A 12,798-nucleotide genomic window follows, 5' to 3' on the forward strand; every position below is an offset into this window, starting at 1 on the left:
ATGTAAAATAAATCTCTAATGTCCCCAGAGTGTGTATGTGAAGTTTTAGCTCAAAATACCCCACAGATATTTTATATAGCATGTTAAAATTGTCACTTTTTGAGGGTGAGCAAAAATGCCTCGTTTTGTGTCTGTCCCTTTAAATTAAATGCAAATGAGCTGCTGCTCCCGGCACAGGGGGCGGAGCTTCAACAGCTCTTGTCCTTAGCAGCTTCAATTACCTCACACAGACATGCACTGAAAATTACAAAAACTTTTAGCCTTTTATGTTCAAACCGGAGTCAGACAAAGATGGAGAGATTTAAGAAGAAGTGACAACATGTAGAAGCAACAGGACATTCCTGATTAGTTGATGAATTCATGTAACTTATGTATAGTTATCTTCTAGTCATTGATTAGCATATTCTGTCTTGATAATCTATAAATCGTGTTCTGGGGGCGGGGTTTATGTAAATTTTAGGGTTAGTGATGTCACTAACCCGGGAGGAATGTGGTGTAGTCCCTACCAGCCGTTTGTTGTAGTCCTTTAAAAGCAATTTCTTTAAAAGCAAATATCTCCCTTTGCTTTGAACTTTGAGCGTTGTAACTTTGCAGATGTTGTTTATGCTCAAACAGCAACATTACACACTAACTAAAGTTAGAAAAGTGAAATCATAATCAACCACCCCTTTAAGTGGCTTTTATTTAATTTTTAATTTTATATTATCTGCAATTACAGTTTTCAAAAAAGCATACTTAAGAGATTTGGAGTACACTACAAGTGTACACTCAACACGATTAAGTGCACTTCTTTTTCATTATGCATTTAGCATTTGTTTTTCTGTGCAATCCGCAACTCTAGTACAACTGCGAGTCACCAGCTGAAAACAACTGTTTTGGGTAGATCGCTGCACAACGTTGTATTCAAAGGTTTACACGGCTTACTCACATCAACGGCGGTGCATGTTAAAGCCATGCTCACTTATTCCCTGTTTATTTTGTCTGCACTGTGATTCAGAAATTCCAGCTGTTGCAAGTTTTTCCCATCAGAACACAATAACAATCGCTCTCAAACTATCTTTAATGAGGGTTACTGATGGCTAGTCATCTGTGACAATGCATCCTTTATTAAGCACAAAGAAGCTGCTTTACTGTACGTTAAATCACATGCACCTCGGAAACTCTGACGCATAATCAAGTAGTTCGCAATTATCATTAGCAGTTACTAAGTCATATATTAAACACAAGGGTCAAATTCTTGGCCGAGGCTCTCCGGCATAGTGCTGACATTCATGAAAGTCCGGCCATCTACGTCGCCTCTTATAGAGCACATAACTCATGCTAATTGTGTAAAATGAAGGAAATGAGGAGTTATTAAGCAACGACCCCCCGCCGGTAAATCAGCTCCCTCTCTCAGCGATGAACCACTTAAGACAATTAAGTACAGGGTGGAATTGGTTCTGCTGGTTGTTAAAGCTGAGCGTTGTTGTGTAAGTGGGCAGGTTGCCTCGGGCTGCGTGTGTTTAATTGGCTTGATTCATTTGCATGCTGTGAGGGAGCTAATGCACTACAGGACTACAGTTCCCAGCATGCCTCAGGGCAGCACCGCTCTCAGTGGAGCGGAACATTTAATCTACTCTGCAGGACTCTCTAAAAAATCTTGGATTATTTTTTCAGTGTTTGGGTAGTTTTTGTGTAACCCAGCTCCTGGGTCAGACGTAACAACCCAGTGTTTGGGTAGTTTTTGTGTTACCCAGATCCTGGGCCAGACGTAACAACCCAGTGTTTGGGTAATTTTTGTGTTAACCACTATATAGGGGATAGGGAACGTAAATATGCTTTCCATTGGGGCGAATGAAGTCTGGTTTCACGTTAGTGTCACTCGAACCACCACAGCTTCGGTCTAGAGACACGACACACAGAGCGGATCATATGATCGAGTCGCTCAGACCAGAAAATATATCAGACACATTTCAATTCTGCACAGAATACTGTATTTTAAAACGATATGAGGGAGATTATGAGGAGAAAGGATTAGAGATTAGGAGGAAACTGTGGCTTTACCGAGCTAAAGCTCTGGCCGAGCTGTGATATAAACTAAACGCTATTGGCTATTTTTAAAAAGGGGAGGGGCTGTTCGATATGCCCCACCCTGTCTTCCTGTTTCAGTGGAAATTACATCAAAACACTGAATAATGCTGCGCGTAACTCATTACTGGACGAATCAGTGTTTTTGAGTGAATCTTTTGAATGATTATATGACAAATACAATTTTAACAGTCACTTGTCGCCACCTACAGGTTTAACAATGTAATTGATGCAATCTTTATTGCAATCTTCAAATTACTTTCAAAAGGTGATTTATCGCTACCGTAGATGTCAGTGTTTATATCCGAACTCTAAACGTTCATCCCACACAGAAATAATGATACTGTGTGGTTGAAAAGACTGTTTGTAAAGCTGTTTCATACCTATACATGACAACTGCTCTCTGTCTCTCGCCAACGCAGATCTGAATCGCTCTGATCATACTTGTCAAATAGACAAAAACAAATCGTTATCATTTAGGAATAAGGATGTTTAAATCGAGACTGCGATCGTTTAACGATTAACCGTGTGTTTCCTACGGCTCAGATCCGTCATAGACAGCACAAAGGTCTAGACATACACACACGAGCCCCAGCAAACACAATTAAATGCCAGATAAAGGAAATAGGTTGTGCAGGCATGACTGCAGTTCAGAGAATGAAGCCTCTTCATGAATTGACCCGCAGACAGGCTGACATTGTGCTGTGGGTTGCTGAGCACACCATAAACATGAGAACTGCTCTCGCTCTTATGAGCTCATAATCAAATCAGTCTCATTGATAAGAGCCGTGGACAAACCTCTCAGTGTGGACGCAGAACAAAGGGGCTGTAGCTGCTCTTCTCCGCTGGCATGACAATGGGCCCAATTTAATCAAACTGCCATTAAAACCAATGCACAACATGCCAAGCGAAATATGATTTTCCCACAGGTTTCTTGCATACGTGATGCTTCATATATATTAACTTAATTTAATCATGTGCTATTACAAAGTGGCCAAAGAGTTTGGAGATTGCTGAAGGGCAGAGATTTATATTAAAGAAACGTTTGTCATCGTGCACAGAGCTCTTTATAGATCATCCAGGCGCAATTCATGCATATATCGATGATTGGGAACTTGTGTGCTCTGATTAAAGTGATGTGAAAACTGAAAGCAATGTATTCTTTTAACATTTATTCACCGTCAAATCTATGAGGGTTAATGATGTATAAGAGTGTCCATGATAAAGAAAAAGAAGGACAAACATATTAGTTTTACTTGTGAAAAAGAAGTGTGCTTAAATGTATTGAATGTGGACTTGTAGCATTCTCAAAATCTTAAAAGTATTTTTTTTTAAACTAAATATTGCTAAAATAAAAAGCCACTTAGGTGAACTTTCATGTTTGTTTCTTAACACACTTATGTGGACTTTGAAAAAGAGCATGTTGTAATGTCAAATTAAAAGGTTTAAAGTACACTGTAAAAAAAAATCTGTAGAAATTACAGTATTACTGGCAGCTACTTGCCAGTAACTTACTGTAGATTTAAATTGATGTTATTTACTGGCAACAGTTTGTTCAAAGTTAAATGAACATTAAACATTAACAAGTCTTTATCTTTACAGAATAAAACTAAAATAACAGCCTCATGCAAAGCATTCTGGGAACCAAAATCTGAAGGAAAAAAAACAGAAAAAGGTTGATGAAGATTTCTGGTTCCCAGAATGCTTTGCATAAGATTGTTATTTTATAGTTTTATTATGTAAAGACAAAGACTTGTTAATGTTTAATGTTCATTTAACTTTGAACAAACTGTTGCCAGTAAATAACATCAATTTAAATCTACAGTAAGTTACTGGCAAACAGCTGCATAACTACAGCAATTTTTTTACAGTGTACATATTGTTAATCATCTTTTGTCATGCTTTAAAGAAGCACACTTATTGTGTTGTTATATATGTTGACTAACATGCTAAAGCTCATGTAAGCACGTGATTATGATTTTAACTGTAGCATGTTATTTAATATTACATTTAAAGTTGATATATTTTAAATGTACTAAATTCAAGATCATCATATTTTAGTTGACCATGCTTCAGCAATAACTATATTTATTATGGTAACACTTTACAATACGGTTCATTAGTTAACATTAGTTAATGTATTAACTAACATGAATTAACAATGTGCAATACATTTGTTACAGTATTTATTAATCATTGTTAATGTTAGTTAATAAAAATTAACTATTAAAAATGAACTATTTTTGTTCATAGTTCACAGTGCAATAACTAATGTTAACAAATACAACCTTTGATTTTAATAACGTATCAGTAAATGTTGAAATTAATATTAACTAAGATTAATAAATGCTGAGGAAGTATTGTTCATTCTTAGTTCATATTAACTAAGGTAGTTAACTAATGGTAACTAATGAACCTTATTGTAAAGTGTTACCTTTATTACTTTATGAAATTACATAAAGATGTCCTAAGTCCTACTCAAGTGGTTAAAAACTATTACATTTATGGTGAACAGAACTAATTGCATTTAACATTAATTTAAACTATTGGTAACACTAACTAGTTGCTTATTAGCATGCATGTTATATTGGATTTTGGCTGTTTATTAGTACTTAAATAGTTTATAAAGCACATATTAATGTCTTGTTCTGCATGACCATATTCTACATCCTTTAATCCTAAACTTAACAACTACCTTACCTATTAATAAGCTGTAATCAGGAGTTTATTGAGGCAAAAGTCGTAGTTACTAGTGAGAATTAAACCCTAATCTTAATTGTGACCATAGCATATTTTACTTACACCTTGAATGTATAAATATTTTTTAAAAAGGTTTTAAAATATATTTTCCGGAGTAAAAAGTATTATTTAAATATAATAAATGATTCATTCATAAATACCATTTCATTTTTGGAGGCGAGTTGCACCACATGACATATCATTGACCCTTGACTTTATTTCTTAGGAGAAACACAAAAATAGATATTTTGTAGATTTTTTTGCTTTTCCCCATACAATGGACTGTTCCTATAAGGACTATCTTTAACCTTTTAACTACATATTTTTGATGTAAAACACTAAAATTGTGTGATTTGCGTTGCTTTAAAGTGTCTTGTTTTCCCTTTTAGTTTAGATTTAGTTGGATGAAACTCTCAGCTGGTCTCAGAACAGGCCTTTGATAAATCTTCAAGCGATAGTTGCTACACAATGAACATGTACAAACCAGCATTTGAGTGTTGAACTTTAAGGTCTCTAAAAGACATAAAGGGGATTTCTCACTCAGATATGGCCAGTGGGCCAAGATCACCCACAGGCCCTTCTGCTCACATTACAGTGCCACTTTCAATTGTGTTCAGTGTGAGAGAGGTCAGGCCTCTCCTATAACACACACACACACACACACACTCATGCAGCACCCCAGGACCTGGGGGCATCCATCATTACTAGGGTGGTGAAAGTAGACACTCTAAAATACTGCAACGTGTTTGGTCTACGGTAACCCAACACTGGCAGAGAGAGAGTGTGAGACTCTCTAATTTTATGAGCGCTCACACGCAAACACTCACACACTTCTCTTGCCCCCGTCCCATGCCTGAAGCGCTACTGAAATCTGCCATGAGCGCAAAGAATTCCTGATAAACACAAGCTTGGCAAGAGCTTCAGCCCGCCCCGGATTGATTACATAACCTTATCAACAATGTTTTTTGTCATCTATATTATGTCCAGCAAAAAGAGGACGGCACTCTGAGATTGCTGATAATACTAAGGGGACAAAATCAAATCAACTTAAAACTTTGACACGTTTCACAGATGTAAATGCCTCTATTTTTATGTTTTTTTTCATACCTTAATGGAATTTCTTTAAATTGCAAATTATATTATCAACATTATAATTGTTAAGATAGTGATTTTACTTTAATGACAGTAGCGCTGCATGATTTGAGAATGATCCAAAGAGCATCTTGTGCTTTAATGGAAACAAGAACATTTGACCGTCTGTACAAGAGCCACATTATCAATTACTTGATCAGAGACATAGAAATAGTGTAGAATATAAAAAATTTGATAACCGGGGTGTTGTTTATGGGGGGTTTCAGGGGTCTGACCAGCCAAATTAAAGCTTCAAACCCCTGATAGGCGTCAAAACAAAAGGTTGGTGGGTCTTAAAAAGTAAACTCGCTCAAAAGTTTTAATGTCTTTGAAAGGAGTCTCTTCTGCTCACCAAGATTTGATCAAAAATACAGTAAAAACAGTAACATTGTGAAATAAATTGTAAAAAAATTAAATAGCTGTGTGAATATATTGTAAAATATAATTTATTCCTGTGATCAAAGCTGAATTTTCAGCATCATTACTCCAGTCTTCAGTGTCACATGATCCTTCAGAAATCATTCTAATATGATGATTTGATGCTCAAGAAACATTTATGAATGTTGAAAATAGTTGTGCTGCTTCATATCTTTGTGGAAACCGTGATACATTGTTTACAGTATTCTTTGATGAATAGAAAGTTATAGAAAATAGAAAAGAAATAGAAAAACGATAAAATTATTTGGAACAGAAATCTGATGTAACATTATAAATGACTTTACTGTCACTATTGATTACAATATACAATAAACAATTATCCTACAATAATATCTGTTAAAATGACCATTTTGGGGCACCATATTTTCTTCAAATGAATAACTCTAAAATATAATAACCACAAAAGTCTGGATCTTCTTATCTCGTCTCTACTCTACTCTCTTCTCATCTCTACACTACTATACTCTACTGTACTCGTCTCTCCATTCTTCTCATCTCGCCACTACTCTACTCCACTTGCCTCTACTCTACTCTACTCCACTCGCCTCTACTCTACTCTACTCTACTCTACTATACTCGTCTCTCCATTCTTCTCGTCTCGCCTCTACTCCACTCGACTCGCCTCTACTCTACTCTACTCGCCTCTACTCTACTCCACTCGCCTCTACTCTACTCTACTATACTCGTCTCTCCATTCTTCTCGTCTCGCCTCTACTCCACTCGCCTCTACTCTACTCCACTCGCCTCTACTCTACTCTGCTCCACTCGCCTCTACTCAACTCTACTCCACTCGCCTCTACTCTACTCTACTATACTCGCCTCTACTCTACTCTGCTCCACTCGCCTCTACTCAACTCTACTCCACTCGCCTCTACTCTACTCTACTATACTCGCCTCTCTACTCTACTATACTCGCCTCTACTCTACTCTGCTCCACTCGCCTCTACTCTACTCTACTATACTCGCCTCTACTCTACTCTGCTCCACTCGCCTCTACTCAACTCTACTCCACTCGCCTCTACTCACCTCTACTCCACTCGCCTCTACTCTACTCTACTCTACTATACTCGTCTCTCCATTCTTCTCGTCTCGCCTCTACTCCACTCGCCTCTACTCTACTCCACTCGCCTCTACTCTACTCTACTATACTCGTCTCTCCATTCTTCTCGTCTCGCCTCTACTCCACTCGCCTCTACTCTACTCCACTCGCCTCTACTCTACTCCACAACTCGCCTCTACTCCATTCGCCTCTACTCTACTCTACTCCACTCGCCTCTACTCTACTCTACTGTACTCGTCTCTCCATTCTTCTCATCTCGCCTCTACTCCACTTGCCTCTACTCTACTCGTCTCTCCTCTCATCTCTACTTTACTCATCTCTCCTCTTATCTCTACACTACTCTACTCTACTCGTCTTCTCTCCATTCTTCTCATCTCGTCACTCGCCTCTCCTCTACTCCACTCGTCTCTACTCGTCGCTCCACTCCACTCGTTTCTACTCTACACTATTCTCCTCATCTCTCCTCGTCTCTACTCTGCACTACTCTCCTCGTCTCTACTCTACTCTACTCATCTTTCCTCATCTCTACTCTACTCTACTCTCCTCGTCTCTACTCTACACTACTCTCCTCATCTCTACTCATCTCTCCTCGTCTCTACTCTACACTACTCTCCTCGTCTCTACTCTAATAGAAAAATAGAAAACACTACACTACACTACTCAACTCTACTCTCCTCATCTCTCCTCATCTTGTCTCTACTCTACACTACTCTACTCTCCTCATCTCGTCTCTACTCTACACTACTCTCCTCATCTCGTCTCCTCTCTACTCTCCTCATCTCGTCTCTACTCTACACTACTCAACTCTACTCTCCTCATCTCTCCTCATCTTGTCTCTACTCTACACTACTCTACTCTCCTCATCTCGTCTCTACTCTACACTACTCTACTTTCCTCATCTCTCCTCATCTCGTCTCTACTCTACACTACTCTACTCTACTCTCCTCATCTCTCCTCATCTCAACTCTACTCTCCTCATCTCGTCTCTACTCTACACTACACTACTCAACTCTACTATCCTCATCTCTCCTCATCTCGTCTCTACTCTACACAACTCAACTCTACTCTCCTCATCTCGTCTCTACTCTACACAACTCTACTCTCCTCATCTCTCCTCATCTCATCTCTACTCTACACAACTCTACTCTCCTCATCTCGTCTCTACTCTACACTACTCAACTCTCCTCATCTCTCCTCATCTCATCTCTACTCTACACTACTCAACTCTACTCTTCTCATCTCTCCTCATCTCGTCTCTACTCTACACTACTCATCTCTTCTCTACTCGTCTCTTGTCTTGCCTCTTCTCTCGCCTCTAATCTACTCTACTCTACTCCTCGTCTCTTCTCTTGTCTCTTCTGCATCGGACTCCTTCAGGACACTGGACTTATTCAAAGAGCAGGGATGAGCTTTGACAATGCCATATTATCAGCTGGAATCTCTAGGTCTGCAAAAGGAAAATACTCCTTCTCAGTGTCACACTGAAGAGAGATCGCTAAACCTGACACTGAGGAGAGCCATTTAAGAGCACTGAACAGTGCCAGCTATTCATGCGGGCCTGTGAAGAGAATGGCCGCTCTTCTGTCCTCGCCTTGTTTAAAACACAGAGAAGGAAACTCATGAGGGTCCGAGAGACAAGGCAGTGCAGAAATTCGAGCAGCCAGCTGACTCGCACATGAATAGAGGCAGCACAATGATAAAGTAATCACCCTCACAATCCGCCGGTTTATCAGCGCGCTCCTCCGCTAGCCTAAACAGATAATGAAATGAAGTATCATTGGCCTCACTAACTAATGGAAGACGGGCTGAGAGATGACACACACATCTGTGCGCTGTTGATCGGCAACACTTGATCATTCAGATTATGTCATTTGAAAAATTGAATTGTCTGGGGAATCTTAAGAAGGGGAGTTATTAAATTTTAAGCCGCATCTCATTGGTTAAAAGCTGGATGTCTAACATTAAATAAGTGGTGGTAGGAATTTCGGCTAACACAATTCATGTGGCAATATATTGTATATCTCATATATGAGATCCATATTCACAGATAACATATGTTTTGTTGAAGGGCAAAAAATAAAAAGTCGCCCCCTAAAACAAAATATTAGACCCCCTCTGAGACAAAAACAATCATTGTAAATTACATTTCTGAATATCTCTTTTTGTGTTTCACAGAAGCAAGAAAGTCATACATGTTTGGACTGACTTTTCATTTTTGGCTGAACTTTAGAGATAAGACAAATGCACAAGCATTGGTCTCGTCCTCATCTGTACTCGCTTATTTAAGCTATAATATATAAATTATTGTGCTGTATTGTGAATAAAAATGAATGAAGTTGAGATTTATTTTTTAACATTATTTTAACAATATAGCAGTGTCTTATTTTAGAATAGTTTTTTTTATTTCATTAAAGGAACATACCAGGTTCAGTACAAGTTAAGCTTAATCGACAGCACTTGTGGCATGATGCTGATAAAAAATAAAATTATTTAATTTCCCCTTGAATGGGTAAATCTGTGAATATGTTTCAATACATAGCCACAAGACATAAACAATATGTTTACATGATTTTAGTGTAAAAAAAAACCTAGAAACATAATCCCCTGAAACCCTAAAGTGCTCCATTAGAATGTCAAGAACATCTTTACAGCTTAAATAATACACAGGTTTTAACAGAAAAATTAAAGCAAGTGATTTTATAAAAATATAAGCTTTGCATTTCTGCTTTTAAATCATCCAAAAATTGGCTCCATTTCTTTTCAGAAAATCCATTATGGACGGACAGTATGTGTTTACGATGTTAAAGTGATAAAGAGTCACGTGATATTTTTAATGTTTTTGTGACTGGGCATGTTTATGCATTAACCTGAGTAAGAATTAGGGATCGTAAATTCAATATCTGTTACTTACTTTCTTGCTTCCTGGAGAAGAAGAGAGAATTATCCTCATCTCAACAGAGTTGCTCGTTCTGAGAAAAAAAGATACGTATGGTAACCAGATACAATTTAAAAGTTAAAAATTACAGACATTTTAGGAAGGATATCAAGTACCTTTTGAGAGTGTGTTGACAGTATATGTAGATCCAGAAAATCTATAATTTGGTGGCTTTCAAAGGATTGACCCTTTTCACATTTCCGGGTTTCTCAGAAGAGGAAGTCGTCATGGATGGGTAAACTTCTATATGGTGAATGAGAATCTACATTACATATATTTCCCGTTTGCTCAAATAACAAAAGGAAAACTCCACAATATAGTTTGCACAACTTTAAAAAGAGGAAAAAATAGAGAGAGATTGATAAAAGCAGTCTTAAAAAAAAAAAGATTTAGCAATTGCTTACAAAGCACAAAAGTGAGTAAAACATAAGAGAAAAAGAGAAAAAGCCAGGGGGTCAGGGATGGCCAAACATTACATAACATTTGAATCCAGAAAGGAATAAATAAATAAAGAGGTAAGAATATATAGAACACCTCAAAAATATTAATTAAATAAAAATAAAACATTAGGCTACTCAAAAACACCACAGTATGAGCATATACACAGTATATAGCATTCAGAATTTACAGGAGGTGGATAAAGATTTAATATAAATCTTAATATCTTTTTGAAAGGTTGATAACGGAAGAAATATGTCAACTTTACCGTCACCCACAGCCGCTGTTTTAGAAACCCTCACAGCAGCGTTAACTAGTTTTTTATAATTTGATATTATAACACAAACTAGTATATTGTTATACATACATTTTAAAAAAAAAAGGATATAAAAAACCTTGCAGGATTAGATTTATAATGCTGAAGACCGTTAAAACGCGACATCACAGTCTGTGAAAAAGGTCGATTTTGACAGTTAGAGATTTAAAATACAAAAGGGCGGGAATAAAGAACCCAAACTCCAAAGAACCATTTTAGAATTAAACGGTTATTCAGGACGATATGATCCTAAATATAACTACATCTTATTTAGACAATTTTATTTTAAACAACTGTAACCTATTTGGCACATTGACCAATCAGCATTCGAGATCAAATAAATATGTTTTATGAGTGAACAAAATAACAACTATTTTTGCTCATACCATATATATTATAAACATAACACTTAAGAATGTTTGTGAGGCCGTTTATTCACATTGTTTGATTTTATAGGAGAGTTTCTCATTGTTAAAGCATGCATAAACCCTGCATGGCTCACTTTAAACACACAATAGGGGCAGCTTTACAGGAGAGGAGCTGTCAATGTTAAGCAGCTGGAATAAAATTCACTCAGAGAGATCATGACTTGCCTCAGGCTGACAGAGAAGCCATTAGTGTCACAGTTATACTGGATAAACCTGAGACGAAACACAACACAATACAATATTTTACACTGGATTCATCAAGGCCTCTGATGGTGAAACTCGAAAAATTAGAATATCGTGCAAAAGTTTGTGTATTTCAGTAGCTAATTCAAATTAAAAGGTGAAAATAATATATTTAGTATATATAACTATATGATTATACTTTTCAGAGGGCCGGCATTTCTGTATTTAAAATACCCATTATTTACCAATAATTCACCAAAATAGGTTGCAGAAAACTGTATTTTAACACTTTCTAACCACATAAATTATTGCGTCGTCAAAAACAGAGAAAAACCTATAGTAACACTTTAAAAATAAGGGTGCACTAATAAGCATTAATTCATGCTTAACTAATGCACAGATAATCATGTGTTAATGTATGACTCATGAAGAACTAAACCATTAATTAATGATTACTGCATCAGCAACTAATAAAGATTCTAAATGATTAATAGATTAAGTAATATATGAATTGTTATTAATTAAATGTGTCATAATGTATTAATTCCTTAATAACTTATTTTATTAACTAAAAGTGTAAATTAATGCGTTAATTACCACAGTTGGTCAAAGCGATGTACTTCAACTTCCAGTTGTCTGCTTTAATTAATCATTAACTAATGATTTGCAAATGTATCATTATGTTATGACTTTACTTGTTGAGGCACATAACTATTAACTAATTGTTAAGTAATATGGCATTTATGGGTGTTGACAGTTTGCACATGCAGTGAATGTAATGTCGGTGAATGTGTGTGAAGGATGGGTAAGTTGGGCTACACACAAATATCAGCACACCAGAATCTGAACTCCTGACCACTGTTACACTCTCAAAGTCCTGGCTACAAAACAGCTATTGAACATTTCCACTGTTATTGCAGGAAACAAGATACTGTTCATTAAACACAAGGTTGTCACAAGGGGAACCAAGCTATTATTGGCTATTTAAAAGCATATAATAAGTATTTTAAATTATAGGCTTTACTAAGTGAAATTTAAACAGTTACACAATAATGAAACAAAA

General features: G+C 36.8%; 1 long non-coding RNA gene across 1 annotated transcript in view; it reads right to left on the bottom strand.

Annotated features, from left to right (window-relative positions):
• The window catches only part of LOC311066244, a 50,590-nt gene extending 39,977 nt beyond the window's left edge, over positions 1-10,613 (bottom strand). Inside the window, exons 1-2 of the long non-coding RNA XR_014603042.1 lie at positions 10,487-10,613; positions 10,347-10,404 (exon numbers count right to left, since the gene is read on the bottom strand). This is a non-coding gene — a long non-coding RNA (uncharacterized lncRNA). The remainder of the gene's footprint in view (positions 1-10,346; positions 10,405-10,486) is intronic.
• Between the last annotated feature and the right edge of the window lie 2,185 nt (positions 10,614-12,798).

Source organism: Abramis brama, assembly GCF_963993115.1.
Source record: "Abramis brama genome assembly, chromosome: 16".
Taxonomy (NCBI): Eukaryota; Metazoa; Chordata; class Actinopteri; order Cypriniformes; family Leuciscidae; genus Abramis; species Abramis brama.